Genomic DNA, 13,486 nt, shown 5'->3' with positions numbered 1-13,486 from the left:
AAGAATTGATCAATTTCTTAAATTTTAAGTGCTTATAAAGTTATTGTTGCAGAAATTAATTCTAATAATCAATCAAGTAGTTGAACAGTGTCCAGGACACAGTTTAATTCAAATAAACACATTTTGAATACTATTTTCCAAGCAATTTTTTGTGTACCATCTCCTTTTACATCACTTAATTTAAGTTCATATATTCATTGTCTATCTCAGTTCTAATGACTTTCACTCATTTTTATGATATGTGCAGCAAATATCTGGGGTCTGCTCACTCAGTGATGGCTGCTTTTTGGGCCTCTTAAAGGCCTGTGCACAAATATCTACTTAAACCCGAGTGTCAGTGGAGGAAGCGTCTGCCTGTGCTGCTGAGCCATTCTGGAGATCTCATCACAGGGTGAGAGAACCATGTTTTCAGTATGTCTGTCTCTTTCCAAAGAACTGAACATGAACAGTAATGGAGACAGAAGGATCTTTTCTCTCTTTCCGGCTTCTAGATTTATTCCATCCTGACTTATACTGCCTTCCTTCACACCTACTTTTCATGCATCTGAGCAGAGAGAGTGGAATGGGGTGAGAGACAGATGGGGCTGCAGAGCAACACACAGCACCCCAGTGAGGGACCACTCAGGATCCCTGAAACAGAAGAAGGTAGAGAAAGGTGATTACAGACCGAGGGCCTTGTAAGCCAAACTTTGCTTGTAAGTATTTTTTTCTTTTGAAATTGTCAGTCACACAGTGCAAGTGATCCTTGCTTCATTCCGGCCTGCCTGTATAGATCAACTGATAAATGCCCATAAATTTTGATCCAAAATGACTCATAAATAAGATAAACAAAAGCAATTTCACCTTTGTCCTGCAAGAAAATATACAAAAAGCAAAGTATTATGGTTGAGGAAAGTTTATTGTATATGATGCATCAGGTTCCCCCCCCCCCCCCCCGATTTTCAATCAGGCTTATATAACTGTAGCCACCTGTGCTGTATTGTAGCCTGTGTATTAGCCCCTAGTCTTACATGTTCTACCTTGTCTATTTACATACTTCTTATTTCTACTTTATACATTATCCAATTCACTTATATTCATGCTTTCCCCATCACCTCTATTCGAATTCAAAACTCATCTTTAGTTTATTGTCAGCTGTTTTGAACAAGACCAGGAACACAGCAGCTATTCAATAAACATTAAAATGATGGATAAATGAAGAATTCCAACCCGTTCAATAAAAATTATTTCAGACCCTATTATATTGCAAAGACTATTATTACACATGCAATGCACAATCCAGTCACTGAGCTCAAAGTTTATGAGACAAAACTATTACTACTAATTAGCACACCACAGTAATAAGACAGTAAGTATCTTGTCATAAAAACCTCACAACTATGAAATGCAGAGATACAGCCGAATGACAGAGCCCGTTTATGACTACCACAGGGTTAATGGTCCTTCAAAATGGCAACTGAGCCGTTTTTTGAAAATTTATAAATTATTCTTTGAACATCTTAAGAGGGCAGAGATGTGTGAACATTTTTTAATAAATATACTTAATAAACTATTAATTTTAAGGTATCTTTAATAGCCACTTCAGTTATCTGGATGGTTTCAATGACTTAGCCCTCCCTCGTGAAAGTGAGCAGCTTTGGAATGCTAATATGTGAAGTTGTATTTCCAGTTCATAAGTTCTTCCTTTTCACTCCTCCTGCCATCTCCCCTTCCAGCTCTGCTTCTGTCCTTACCTTTTTCCAATTTCCCGTGATAACCATTACTATCTCTGCCATCACCATCATCATTACTACCATCATCATCACTATCGTTACAGTTATGACCATCGTCATCATTGCTGTCGTGATATCATCATTACCATCACCCCTCCTATCATTGTCACTGCCGTCATCATTACCACCAACCTCTGTGATCACCATCATCATCATTATCATCAACACTATCACAATTGTCATCATCATCAAAATCATCTCCAGCACCTCAACCATCATCACCAGCATCACCACAATTACCATCTTTGCTATCATTATCATCATCACCACTACCATCACTGTTAGTACCAACATTATCACCATTGTGGTGGTTTGAATAAGAAATGCACACACTCAGCTCAAGTATTGTGAATACTTGGTCTTAATTGGTGGCGCTGTCTGGAGAGTTAGGTGGTATAGCCTTGCTGGAAGAAGTATGTCCCTGGGGTTCATGAGAGAATATTGCCTTGCCCTACCTCCAGTTCACTCCTTCTTATTTTATTCTTCTTGCCTCGCCCCCATGATGGACACTTACCCTCTGGAATTACAATCCTAAATAAGCACTCTTTCTTAAGTTGCCTCTGGTCACGGTGGTTTAGCACAGCAACAGAAAGGAACTAGTATGATCATCACCAGCATCGTCGCCATGTCTATCATCATCCCTTCGGTCCGCATCACTATCACCATCACCATCAGCCTTGACATTTCACTTGGTTCTCAGATGGCGAAAATGACACAGTATAAGAGTTAATCCTTTATAGTCTGCAAAGATACTTTTTATCAGCACTAAAAGATTCCTGTTTCCACGTTCCAGGAACAAAATCCTTGCTGTTTGTATTTTATATCACAATCTACATAAGAAACTCAAAAGAAACTTCATATAAACAAGGTTTTACTAATCATCTTTAGAAAAACTGCTAGGGCAGATTTCCTATCTTGAAAACCTTAAACCTTTGCTATTCTCCTTTGATGATGTTATCTAGAATTTTTTAAATAATGCTGAAAGATTCTGGTGTTATGATATAAACTCTTTATTTCATTTCTCCCTGTAAATACTTCAATTCTTTTCCATTAGACACCACATTTTCTATAGGTTTTCAATAGATGAATTCTTTGGGTTAAGATGACTTTGAATTTTCTGGAAATTTTTCCTGTAAAATCACAAATTCATTTTTATTTTCAATGGTTATTTTTCTATTTAATTATAAATAATTAATTTCTATTAATCTATTTAAGTAATTTCTAAATGTGCATACTTTCAGGATGTGTAGATTAGCATATTTTCTGTTAAGCTGGCAATCCCTGGATAAACCTAGCTCAATCATAATTGTTTTACCTTGTCCTACATTGTGGGTACTGAGCAATATTTTATTTAGTAATTTATTGATTGTGCTCAAGTGTGGTCTAAAACCTTCCTCCTTTTTATTCTCTCCCCCCAAAGGTCATATCAAGGTCATGTCAGTTTGGCAGATAGATAAGAAAATGTATCTTATTTTCTTAATGCAAAATCGAGCCTATGTTCTAGAATAGTGCTTTAGATTAGAAAACGTATCTTACTTTCTTAAGGGCAAAAATGAGCCTATGTTCTGGCATAGGGCTTTTGTATGGATCTCTATCACAGAGCCTCATTTTTTAGAAGACCCAGATTTTTCTCTCCTATGACCTGTAAACAGCTAAAAGGGAAGATCTGGGTTTGGAAGATCATGACACGTCCCCAGGCAGTTCAGTGCTTCCCACTGTTCCTCCTGTAGTCACATTGCTGCTTCCTGTTTGACCTACAAGAATTTCAATTATTTTGTGTAAAATCAACCATAACTTAACAGGATAAAGTTTTAAGAAAAAATTATTAAGGAAATAAGAATATAGAACAGGAGAGAGTTTCCAAACAGTGGAACATACTCTTCTGGAAGAAAGAGGAAAATACTGCTAGAATCAGCAGGTTTACAAGAAAGAGCTGGTTGTTATGAAATGTTTATGAGAGACAGCAATTCTGTACATACACATGATAACCACAGTGTGACAAAAAGAAAAAAGAACAACAACGGCACAGTTACAAGACCATAAGATGGACAGGTCACTTTAAATTAAAATTTGCGTCTGATGCATTGGAAGGAAATTAGGACAACTTTAACCAACTGCCCCCTCTGAAGCCATCTGCATTCTTTGCTCCACTTCCCCATCCTGCACACCTTACAGAAAACACCTCTGCCAGTGACAATGAAAAGAAAGTGTAGGCAGAAGGATAAGGAAAATGGCGGCTCTGTTAAGAGGATGGAGATTGAGGAATATATCAAGGAATCATATATTTTGACCAAACACTGGAGATGACTGGCCTCGTACCTGTGCAGCTCCACAATCCCTATGCTGTAGGGCCTGCTCCATCCACGGGACCCCAGGGGCTGCCACCATCTGCATGCCATCTATCTCCTCTCTTTCCAGAACATACCGCGTTGGCTACTTAATATTGTTTAGAGGGCACAGTGACTTGAATGAGAACAAAATGTAGGTTCATGTATTTAAATGCTTGGTTTCTAATGGGTGTCTCTCTTTGGAGAGGTTGTGCCTCTTTTAGAAGGTGGAGCCTTGTTGGCAGAAGTACATCTCTTTGGGGGTGAACTTTGAGGGCTTCTAGTCTCACCCCCACTTCCTGTGTGTTGATAAAATGTGATGAGCTTCCTTCCTGTTTCTGCTGCCATGTGGTTCCTGTTTGTTGTCAAGCCTTACCTGCCATGATGGACTTCATCTTTCTGGAACTGTAAGCCAGAATAAACAGCTTCCTTAAGTTGCTTTTGGTCAGAGTGCTTTTATCACAGTAAGGGAAATGTAGCTAACCCTTGACCCTTGGAGTCTAAAGAATTGCCCCACCCTGGCTCATTTCTAAACAAATGAACTGCTTACCCTGTGATGCCACACGAAGCCCCACAGGTAAGGATCTTTGAGTGGTGGTATTAGAATCATTAAATTATCAAATGACTGTGTTCCTAATAAATGTGTCTGAGATCAAGATACTATGATGCTGAGCACACCCGCTTCCTGTCATGAGCAGTGACCCTTTCTCCAAGGTAGCTCGGCTATTTTGTGAGTGGTTACCAACTGCAGCAGAATCAGTATTTTCTCTACAAGTGCACTACCATAAATCATGGGAAAGAATGGAAAAATTACAAATACATGCAGATACAGCTCCTTATTCAAAGGCTAACTGAACTCAATATTCAATGTATGAATGCACATATGAAAATCTTTTTTCCTTTAAGATTTATCTTAATTTTAAATTGTGTGTGTGTGTGTGTGTGTGTGTGTGTGTGAACGTAGTACCCAAAGAGTCCAAAAGAGGTCATTGGGTCCTTTGGAACTGGAGTTACAGGCTGTTGTTAGCCATATAATGTGGGTTCCAGGAAATAAACTCAGACCTACGGAAGAGCAGTAAGTGCTTTTAATGGTTGAACCATTTCTCCAGGCCCAAGAAATATGGTTTCAATGAAAACTGATAAAAATCTACAGACAGAGACTTTAGATTACGGCTTGTACCATCACATCCTACTTGCATTTCATTGAGGACTTTGACAAAGGCTTCTTTGGTCTCATTAAATATGACTAATGTTTAATGGTGCTTTTAAATAGGCATATATGTGCTAAATATTTTTGTGCTTAATTATAAGAGCATAGCTCACTCAGAAGCATTCAGTCATGTCTGTGGGGAGAAGGCTGCCTGTGTGAGCAGGGAGACCCACTTAGCAGGGTGGGTCAGGGAAGCCACCTGGGAACCCTACTGATGTCTAATAGTCTTTTAAGGCTCTCAACAATGTCTGTCTGTTCAGTTCTTGCTGATTTATTTGTTTTTCTGAACATGATAAAATTCAATTTCTATAAGATATTTTGTTTTTATAATTTTGGAGAAAGGTTCTTTTTTTTTAAAAAAGATTAGTTACTTTTATTTTATGTATATGAGTGTTTGCCTGTCCATATGTATGTCTGCACTTGTATATCTGCTACCAAAAGTGGCCAAAAGAGAGCATTGACTCCTTGGAACTGAAGTTGCAGATGATTGTGAGCCATCATGTGGGTGGATGCCTGGACTCGAGCCTGGTTATTGAAAGAGAAGCCAGTGCTCAAAGATGGCTGAGCCACGTCACCTCACTTGAGAGATTTTATCATTTTAACAGGTATGACAGGGTTCAAGGAACTCATGAAACATTGTAGGTGGTTCATATCCATTTGCTGAATGGATACATTTTAAAGCAGTTTTGATTTGTGTGGAAACTCATTAGTCATTCATTTTTTGGAACACAGACTTAAAATGTAGATGAAAAATCAAGTCAAGATTTGTATGTCCAGTAATCAAAGCTTTTCCGGAAACGGAAAAATTCACTTCCCTTAAGTGAAATATGTATTGGTCAGGGTTCTCTAGAGCAACAGACTGCCTTACAGTGTGGTCTAGGTATTCTAATACTGACTGTCTTCCACTGGAGAGGCTGAGAACCTGGTGCTTGCTCAGTCCACGAGGTTGGTGGTCTCAGCAGTCCCAGCCTGGTACTGAAGGCCTGTAGGATTCCTGGGGAGCTGCTGTTTTTAATTCTACTTTGGAAAGCTGAAGAATCTAGTTTTAATGTTAGGAAGGGCATGACAAACTTGCCAGCAAGAGCAAAGACAAGCAGATGCAAGGCTAGATAGCCTCTCACCTCTTCTCACCTTGGTCCGTTTCCAGTAAGAAGAAGTTGATCATGGCAGATTGCCTGGCTCTTTCTTTAATTTACCTGTCTAGAGTTTTGTTTTTTGTGTGTGTGTGTTTTAAATGGCAAAACGGACTTTAGGGCCAGGATATATGAGTATAGCATTTTGGAACTAGAGAAGCATTGAAAACTATCAAGATAAGTAGGTGGCTCAACATAGGCAGAAGCTTATAGAACAGAAGTGAACGAGGAAATGAAGAGAGAAAGAAAGCGGTGGGATTTAGGGCAAAAGAAAACGAGATAATATCATTTGTCTTTGAAGATCAAACTATTCACTGCCCCCCACGTCATTTTTCACCTATTAAAAACTTCTTTCTTGGTACTTTCCACAGTAGAGGATATACCTAAAGCTTCAGCTGTGGTGGGAAGGAATGTGATTGGTTACTTAGATTAAGGTAGGTGATTCTAAGTGATTCCTTAGAAGAATGGATCGCTGGGAACACAGAGCAGCAGAGGGTACAGGAGCAGGTGTTTTACTTGTAGTAGCTCATGGCTGCCCAAGGTACCGAGGAGCGAAGATGGTTGTCCATGTTGGGGTAGAGTCTATGGATGGTGTTTTATCATTTGCTATTTCACATGCATAGAGATAGTTAAATGATCGCACCATGCACAGCATTATTAGTGGATTCTTAGGTCAATCTAAGTCAAAGGACAGATGGTTAGGAGTGAGGGGATGGAGCGGATCCTGAGATAATCTTCCATGTTCTTATGGTCATCTTCATGGGAGATTGTCTCATGGTTCACTCTACCCCCTCATGCCACGATCCATGTATGTTAATGTGTCATATAAGAAATGACTTAGTATTTGCAAATAGCTATTTTCTCTTGCATACTTTCTAATATCTCTAGATTACTGATATTACCACAAACAGCCTGAATTGTATTTAAATTTTGGTTATCTTGCTTATGTTTTTTATTTTATTAATTTGTGTATATGAGTGTTTGACCTGCATGTATATCTGTATACTACATGTATGTAGTGACCCTAGGAACAAGAAGAGGGCCTTGGATTCGCTAGGACTTGTGTTACACAGTTACTTTGTGAACCACCCTCTGGGTGTTGGGGATTGAAGAAAACTTTCCAGATCCCCTTGGAACAGCAACCAGTGTCTTAACCACTGAGTGATCATTCTGGTCCCTGTTCTTAGTTTTATGACAAAATGAAATTCATTTCATTACAGCTATGATTTTCTGTCATGGAATTTTTCATCACGGAGCAACTGAATCTGCGGTTGCTTGGCCCAATTTGCTATATATTCTTTTCACATTTAAATTTTTATCATGTATATAAATTACCAATTTTATTAATTTTTTTTCTTGAGTAATAGCTTCCAAGTCAGTAACTATGATTAGAGTCTTGGTCTTGCTGGTTGGTGGTTACAAAATCTGAATATGCTTTCTAGCCATATCTGTAGAGTTAAGGGTATTTTAATTGACTCAAAGTCCAGGCACCTGAAGGGGCCAAAACACTAGGAAGGCTTACCCTCTACCCTAGGCTGTATACACCTTCTGCATGCAAGCCCTAACCTAATTTGACAAGTCCATAGAAACAGTTCAGTCCCTGAATGGCAAAACATTACCTGAATGAGGATTGTCTACCTGGAATGTTACATAAGGCTTTCCTATTTTCCCAATTATTCACACTGATTCTAATCTTGCAGTACATTGCAGTTTTACTGAAATGGGTAGTATAAGAGAGCACGAAAAATAAGGATGCCAAAATGCTGCAGGGCTTGAGAAGGTTTCCCACCATCATGAACACTTGGTTGAACTCAGTCCTATAAACTTTTCCACCACCAACATTGACTCACGACAGGTAAAGCTGTTGATTTAAAGGAGAAACAGAATTTAATCCAATTATCTTACATGTAATTTCTGTTTACCTGAAGTATCTAGAAAGCGGTCTAAACTGTCTCTTTGCCTCCGAGGACACAGTTACACATCCTAAGCCATGCTGAAAATGTCCCAGTCACTTCAAAAGAAGTCATTACTACCACGGAGCTCATTTTCCTAATGGTGTTTTAAAGATTTAGTGAGTAGCTGGTGCTGTGAAGATGCTGCTTTTCTGGAAAGTGCTATTAAAGTAAATTGAATTTTTAAAAATGGTAAACATCAAAGAGCTGAACTTATAAGAACCAAAATTCTAAATAGACTCTGCACAGTCAAGCCAAACACCCACATCCACCAACTCCCTTCTCCCATGTGCCCTGGCACTGTTAACCTCCTGCTTGAGATGATGGGTTCCTCAAATCCTCTTTTATCTGTCTAACTCTGGGCTCAGATAGCCTGAGAGGCTGAGAACATGACCTGCTTGTAGCTTCTTGTGAGCACACATGTACTTATTTTGGGTGTAGAAGTCTCATCGTTTGATAATAACCACCTTTGGATATCATATTCTCAAAACTGACAATCCAAGCAATGACAGATTTAACTTTTAATACAGTTTTAATCCAACTAGGATGGTACATGAATTCACACTGTAACTATAGAATTTAGGATGTGTGATAGTGAGAAGCAAGCTTTAGCTTTTCACAGACGGGGACAAGGCAGGGGATCATTTGGAAAAGACATCGTGGGAGCAGCATTAGAGACTTTTCCTCCGGTGGACTCTTCAGTTTTAAATTTCTGATTGATGGAATTGTCCAAAGAAAGTATCTAATAAGTATAATGACTTCTTTTCGTGACAGTCGAATGAGAGTGTGTGCCTAAGTCCTTTACAGAATGTCTAGACATAGTAGGTGGCCAGAAAATGATGGTTAATGTTTGCATGAGATTGACACAGCAGGTTTCTCTGGCGTCATGCAATCTTGTTTTGAATACCATTCAATGCTGATCTTATGAGGATGAAATAAGATAATATTTGAGCATTGTTTACTGTAATTCCACTATTTAAGGTATTCAAAACAAATGAAATTTGCTGTTCTTAGTATCATTAAAAATGTCTTATTTAATTCTTTTTATGAAAATTGCATCTTCTACTGTAATATTATAATTTTGTTTTATTCAATTGTTATTTTATATTTCCACTATGTAAGTTCAACAAAAGTATATCTTTCTATATGTATATATTTACAACTTAATGTTCATTAAATTGTATGCTTATCTAATAAAATCAATTTTATGCTGTTGGTGTTAACATTAACATGACCTTCTATTTAATTTAAATAAGTAGATGATAACATAATTTTTTATTATGTTCTAAGTACTAAATACTCTCTGATGGGTCATGGGGAGTCAGGTAAATTAAAACAATCTATGTTCTGGTAGAGTTCATCACCTAGAAGAGAGATGTTCATCAAATTCTGATGTAAATAAGATGGAAAGTAGCTGTATTAGCTTAATTTCGGTTATTGTCGTAAAATACGCTGATCAAAAGCAATATATAGAAGGGAAGGATTTATTTAACTTACATTTCCAGGTTCTAGTCCATCAGTGAGGGGAAACCAAGGCAGGAATGCAAGTAGCTAGTCACAAGGCATTCGCAGTCAAGAGCAGTGAGAGAATAAAGACATGCTTGCTTACTTGGAGCTTTTAATCAGCTATCTGTTGTCACCCCTACCCAGTACAGGGCTTGGCCAGTGAAATGATACAGCCCACATTCAGGGTACTTTTACCCCCCTACAAAAGTCAAGGCAATCCCCCACAAACATGACCATGGGCGACCCTGATCTAGAGGGGGAGGATCTGTGGAGACTGCCTTTCCAGATGATTTCAGATTATGTTAGGATGAGAGCATAGTAACTGACTGGCAGGGTTAAGGAGACTCTCATGGGTCCATAAGAACTAACCCGAAAGAAAGAAAACCACTGCTTCGGATGTCAGCAATGGATTTTATCATTATGTCATGCAGCATAATTTTAAGATAAGTAAATTATATTATGATTTTATAAGCGGGGACAAACAAAACATGCTGCTTCCAGTATGAGGAATGTGAAACCATGAATTGTACTAAGGATGGGTGGACAACCTCTTCAAAGAAGCACAGCTTAATACTTTTGAGTTCTGTAGGAAATGTTGTTTCTATGATTGACAGATAGATGTATTCTTTTGGCATGGGCATTACTCAACACGCCTTGCCCTTAGGTGCTGACTCATGCTGGATAGATGAGCAGAGTTAGCTACGCAAAGGGAGAAGGCAGAAGACTGCTTTGAGCAGAGGTGCACCCGTGATGAATGACTGTAAAGACAGAAACAGTTCGGATGCCAGAAATCCATTATTCTTAGGACACAAACAACAAGACTAAAGAAGTCATGGGGACCTGTCTGGGCATTTTTATGAATATTAGAGTAACACAGTACTAACTGCATTTTCAATTATCTTATTTGAATTAATGTAGATAGAATGGCTTGTTGTGTCAAGGACTAGGTGTAGGTATCCTGCTTTGGAGAATAGGGTGAAGTCCTTGTTAGGCAAGAGAATTGGTGGTAACAGAAGCAGAGAGATTTAAAAGACATTTAGCACACTGATTCAATTTGAAAGATCAGTTCCAGAAAAGAATGTATAAGAGCTATGCTAACTCTCATGTGTAAACATGATACAAGTCTTGTGATTCCTGTCTGTGTGTTATCAAACACATTAACCAGGTAACTAAGAGCAATATATGTTGAATAATGCACACACCAGAATACATGTATTTCTTAACCACATAAATAAAGGTTCCTACAAAACTCAAAAATCTTAAGCTGAGTTTATTCCTTAATATAAACCATAACTATACAGTATTCATATTGGAAATTGTTTGCTCCCACCTATAAAGTTATAATATAAGTTGTCTTAATAAAAATTATGGTGTGTGATATAAAATTTAGAGGTCAGTTTGGTTCTAGAATCCATAAATATGTTATAAAGCCAAGAAAATGTTTCAGTGTTATATGACACATGATTTTATTTACTCTGGGATGAAGACATAGTTTATCAACTGTATCTATCAGAATTCATGTTCTACATCACATTCCACTAAAAGCGATTTAAATTTAGAGTCAAGGAATAGCAAAGTTTCAGCTCCCATAAACACATTTTCCTGAAGCCTCCAGGGGACACATCTATCAGGTTCACAGAAGACTTTTTGCCAGATAACACAAAGACTACGTGCACTCCTAAGATTCAGAGAAGAAACAGGAAACAAGGCAAAAATACCTGTCCAACAAAATCAGATATCAGCACCTAGAACTATAATCTTCCTAGTCTCAGATGTCCAGACCCGAAATGGAAATACAGTCAATAAAAAACCCAACTAAGGCAATTCTGGAAATGAAAAATTTAGGAATTTTTACAGACTACAGAGGCAAGCTTCACTAATAGAGTGCAAGAGCGATGAGAAAATCGCTGGCAATGAAGACATGAGAGAAGAAATGAATATATCAGTTCAAAGACCATGTTAAATCTAAAAATCTCCTGGCACAAAACATCCAGGAAATCTGGGACACTGAAATGACCAAATCTAAGAATAATAGGCCTAGAAAAAGGAGAAGAATCCCAGGTCAGAGACAGGTATGAAGCGAGTGATCATTTATTTTTCCTCAGTTGTGGATTGAGATGGGTCACTGCCTGGAATTTATGTATTAATGTTCCTTGCTTGTTCTTCAGCCATGTCCCAGGCCTCCAACTAAGAGATCAGTTGTCTCTGCCTCTCCACGATCAGTTTCTGTGTGTCTTGAGGTCTGCTATCTGGTCTTCTGAGTTTGATAAATATCTTGTGTGGAGACAAGCTGTGTGTTGAAACAAATTTGTTCCTTAAGTAAAATGTCATTCCCTTATTTCTGTAGCATATGGACATGAAACCCTACGGTACAGTCCCTGGTTTTATCCTAACTCTCAAATTTAGCAAATGGCCATGAGTGAAAACTGTAGGCTCCTGGGCTCTTAGTGCACTAGCTTGTTGCACCTCTGCATACAAATCTTAGTGATTTTACTCCCATGTGTGAGCAAATTCTGACCCTTTACACTGAGAAGGGGTAACTATTTCCAGAGAAGAAAAAGATCAAGGGTTAAACATGCCTATCCCTCTAGCATGCTTATCCCTCTTGGAATTTCTGTTTAGTCAACATCTCCCTCTGTAGATGCTACCACAAAACCTAGGCTATTTAAGAGTCTAACAGTTACTCTGAAGGGTACACACTGATAAACTTTGCTTCGAGTCTCTTAATTTGAAGCCATTCATGAGATGCAGGCTAACCTCACTTGGGTTGAGAAAGACCATGTGGGAAACGGATGAGAAGGAGGTTCTGTCTCCTTCTAGGAAAATTTAGCTCCCATTTCAAACAAAGCAAACTGGCTTTAAATTGTTCTACACACACAGCTGGAGCCAGCATGCCACTTAGTATAGAGCCCAGTACTTGGCTCAGTACAGTTGAAAACATAGTGTTTTCTTTTTCTTAAAAAATTAAATACTGCCCCATTTTTAAATTGGGTTAATAAGCATTTTAAAGTCTAGTTTCTTGAGTTCTCTATATATTTTGGAGATCAGACCTTTGTCTGTTGCGGGATTGGTGAAGATCTTCTGACAAATATCTTGCATATCATCATAGAACCTTCATCTGGTGATGGATGGAGATAGAGACAGAGACCCACACTGGAGGACTGGACTGAGCTCCCAAGGTCCCAATGAGGAGCAGGAGGGAGATCACGAGCAAAGAAGTCGGGACCACGAGGGGTGCACCCACCCACTGAGACAGTGGAGCTGATCTATTGGGAGCTCACCAAGGCCAGCTGGACTGTGACTGAAAAAGCATGGGATAAAACTGGACTTTCTGAACATGGCGAACAATGAGGGCTGATGAGACACAAAGGACAATGGTACGGGGTTTTGATCCTACGTAATGTGCTGGCTTTGTGGGAGCCTAGGCAGTTTAGATGTTCACCTTCCTTGATATGGACGGAGGGGGGAGGACCTAGGACTTACCACAGGGCAGGGAACCCTGACAGCTCTTTGGACTGGAGAGGGAGGGGGAAAGGAGTGGGGGGAGGGGGAGAAGGGTAGGAGGAGGGGGCGAAGGGTGGGAGGA

General features: G+C 38.9%; 1 protein-coding gene across 6 annotated transcripts in view; it reads right to left on the bottom strand.

Moving 5' to 3' along the window:
- Positions 1-13,486, bottom strand: part of Unc13c (unc-13 homolog C) — a 453,039-nt gene that overhangs the window by 303,273 nt on the left and 136,280 nt on the right. The window lies entirely within an intron of this gene.

Source organism: Microtus pennsylvanicus, chromosome 3 (genome assembly GCF_037038515.1).
Source record: "Microtus pennsylvanicus isolate mMicPen1 chromosome 3, mMicPen1.hap1, whole genome shotgun sequence".
Classification (NCBI taxonomy): Eukaryota; Metazoa; Chordata; class Mammalia; order Rodentia; family Cricetidae; genus Microtus; species Microtus pennsylvanicus.
Note: the sequence above shows the minus strand (reverse complement) of the source record. Positions and strands in the feature narration are given on the sequence as shown.